Source organism: Chrysochloris asiatica, unplaced genomic scaffold (assembly GCF_000296735.1).
Source record: "Chrysochloris asiatica unplaced genomic scaffold, ChrAsi1.0 scaffold00239, whole genome shotgun sequence".
Classification (NCBI taxonomy): Eukaryota; Metazoa; Chordata; class Mammalia; order Afrosoricida; family Chrysochloridae; genus Chrysochloris; species Chrysochloris asiatica.
The window spans coordinates 232,089-236,067 of record NW_006408757.1 but is presented as its reverse complement, the minus strand read 5'-3'; positions in this window follow the sequence as shown (position 1 = coordinate 236,067).

Below are 3,979 nucleotides of genomic sequence, written 5' to 3'. Positions count from 1 at the left end.
AAAAAAAAAAAAAAAAAGCGGAGGGATCTCTACCCTAGGGTGCGATCTCAGTGCGTGTAGTAGGCAAGAAAATCAGTTTACCCAGAACACAGAGAGAAGGAGAAATATGTCGACTTTCTGACATCATCAGACGCGGACTCCACTTGCCCGCCCAAGCGGCCTCCACCCCACCCAATTGAACTGCACTTGCCCACCACACTCCCCCCTTGAACTGCGTACCCCAGCCATCCCCACCCACTTGCCCGCCAACCCCGCCCCCGCCGGACCACACTCCCACCCCAGCCGACCCCACCCCCACTGGACCGCACACGTGCCTGCCCATCACGGCCTCCATGTAGACAAAACCTAACCACACCTAACACACAATACAGACAATAGGGGATGCCTATCTCTTGATCATATCAATAATAATTGTAATAAAACAAAAATAATCATGCCCAACAAGAAACAATTAACATTATTGAAACACGTCCAAATGCAGAAGAGAGCAGCAGATACAAATGAACTGGAGAGAAACAAAGGTTTTATAGAGGAGGAGGAGCAGGTACTGGACATGCCAGAGAAGGAATTCAGAAGAATGATATAGAAACAAATTCAAATACTCCGAAAAGGGGTCGAGGAAAATAAGAAACAAGTAAGGAAAGTACTGCAGAAACAATCTAATAGGATTACCACAGCATTGGAAACAATTCAAAACCTGCAAAAAGATGTCCAGGTGATCAATAATAAGCTATCAGAAATAGACAATAGCCTGAAAGGGGAAAAGAGCAGACTAGAAGAGATGGAAGCCAGAACTAGTGAACTGGAAGACATATCTCTCAATACTGCCAAGATAGAACAGCAAACAGCTAAAAGGATAAAACAATCTGAAGACAGTCTAAGATTCATGCTGGATAACATGAAAAGGAATAATGTAAGAATTATTGGCATTCTGGTATAAGAAGAATCAAAGAAGTCCACAGAGGAGATAGTTGAAGAGCTTCTGGAAGAAAACTTCCCTAACATCTTGAAAGACGAGAAGATAAACGTTCAAGAAGCCCAATGTACCCCAGGAAAGATAGACCCCAAAAGAAAGTCTCCAAGACATATAATAATCAAGTTATCCAAAATCAAAGACAAGGAAAGAATACTAAAAGGGGCCAGGGAGAAAAGAAATATAACTTATAAAGGCAAACAAATTAGATTAAGTGCTGACTATTCAGAACAAACCATGCAGGCAAGAAGGCAATGGGGAGACATATACAAAACCCTTCAAGAAAAAAACTGTCAACCAAGAATCGTCTATCCAGCAAAACTATCAATCAAATACGATGGCGCAATCAAAACATTCCAGGATAAACAGAGTCTGAGGGAATTTATCAAAACCAACCCAGCACTTCAAAACATCTTAAAGGGAATTCTGGGGATGGGGAACCAACAAGAACAGAAGACAAACAGAGATTGACAAGTATGGCAACACCACCTGGAACACAGCCAACAGAAAGCTGAGTCCAGAACGGAATGAGACTACAACAACAAACTCAAAAGAGCCCAGAGATCAACTGAAGAACATATCAATGTCAAAGAAGGGACAAACGCAGCAACAGAAGCCCAGGTGATGGAGATGCCAGGTAAATCACAGGTTGCAGTAGAGTATCCTAAATGCAGAGAAAAGCTAGTAGACTACAAGGCAACCCCAAAGAAAGTTAACACTACACAACATATCATGAAAACGAATTCCCAAATAGAACAAGTGAACAAAGAAACTAGGAAGAAACCGACCAGAATCAACTAAAAAAACACAAACCCAAGACAAGAAGGAAAGCAGAACCAAAGAACGAACAACACCACCAAAAAAGTAACATAATGACAGTAATCAACTCATACTTATCGATAATTACATTGAATGTCAAAGGACTGAATGCCCCAGTGAAGAGACAAAGAGTGGCAGAATGAATAAAAAAAAAAATCCATCAATATGGTGCCTGCAAGAGACATGCCTTACACACAAAGACAAAAACAGGCTAAGAGTCAAAGGAGGGAAAGAAATTTATCAAGCCAACACCAGCAATAAACAAGCAGGAGTCGCAATACTAATCTCTGACAAAGTAGACTTTAAGATAAAAACTTGGATAAGAGACAAAGAAGGACACTGTCTCATGATCAAAGGGTCAATTGAGCAAGGCGACATAACCATAATAAATATATATGCTCCCAACAAAAGAGCACCAAGATATATGAAGCAAACTTTAATGGAATTGTAGAAAGAAATAGATAAATCCACAATCATAATGGGAGATTTCAACACACCGCACTCGAAAAGGGATAGAACAACCAAAAAGAAACTCAACAATGCCACAGAGGAAATTAACGACAAAGTCAACCATCTTGACCTCATAGATATATACAGAGCATTCTATCCAACAACAGCACAATACGCAATCGTCTCCAGTGCGCATGGAACATTTTCCAGAATTGACCATGTGTGAGGCCACAAAGCAAGCCTCCATAAATTCAAAACCATCAAAATTCTACAGAGCATCTTTTCAGAGCACAATGCTATAAAACTAGAAATCAGCAATAAGAAGGCCAAAACAATAAAGTCGAATACATGGAAAATGAACAACACCCTGCTGGAAAGCGACTGGGTAAAAGAAGAAATTAAACGTGAATTCACAAAGTTCTTAGAAACAAACTAGAATGAAAACACAACATATGAAAATCTTTGTGACACGGTGAAAGCAGTCCTGAGAGGTCAATTTATTGTGATAAATGCACACATCCAAAAACAGGAAAGAGCCAAAATCAATACATTAACGCATCACCTTCAACAACTAGAAGCAGAACAGCAAAGGGAACCTACAGTCACCAAAAAAAGAGAAATAATAAAGATCAGAGCAGACATAAATGAGATGGAAAACTGAAAAACTATAGAAAGAATCAACAGGACAAGAAGCTGGTTCTTTGAAAGGATTAATAAAATTGACAAACCATTGGCAAAACTAACTAAGGAAAAGAAGGAGAGGACACAAATCAATCGCATTAGAAACCACAACAAAACCAAACGAAATAAAAAAGATAATAACAGAATACTATGAAGAGCAAACTCAAAAGTTTGGATGAGATGGATACATTTCTAGAAAAACAAGACCTACCTAAACTTACTCAGACTGAAGTAGAAAATCTGAACAAACCCATAACAAAAGAAGAAATTTACTAGATCATCAAGAAACACCCGACCAACAAAAGCCCAGGCCCAGATGGCTTCACAGGTGAGTTCTACCAAGCATTCAGAGAAGAACTGTCACCAATTCTACTCAAATTATGTTCTATTTCCAGAACATAGAAGAGGATGGAAAACTCCCTAATACATTTTATGAAGCAAGCATAACCCTCATACCAAAACCAGGGAAGGACATGACTAAGAAGGAAAATTATAGACCAAAATCCCTCATGAACATAGACGCAAAAATTCTCAACAAAATCCTAGCCAACAGAATCCAAACAGCACATCAAAAAATTAATACATCATGACCAAGTGGGTTTCATTAAAGGAATGTGAGAATGGTTCAACATCAGGAAAACAATCAGCATAATCCATCATATAAATAAGAAAAAGGAAAAGAACCACATGATCATATTGATTGACGCAGAAAAGGCATTTGACAAAATCTAACATCCATTCCTGATAAAAAACACTTAACAAAGTAGGAATTAAAAGGAAATTCCTCAACATAATCAAGAGCATATATACAAAACCAAGAGCCTACATCAGGCTCAATGAAGAGAAACTGAAAGCCTTCCCTCTGCAAACAGGAACCAGACAAGAATGCCCTTTATCACCACTCCTATTTAATATTTTGCTGGAATTTTTAGCCAGAGCTATACGGCATGATAAAGATATTAAAGGCATCCAAATTGGCAAAGAGGAAGTAAAACTCTCCTTATTTGCACACGATATGATCCTATACATAGAAAACCCCAAAGACGCAGTTACAAA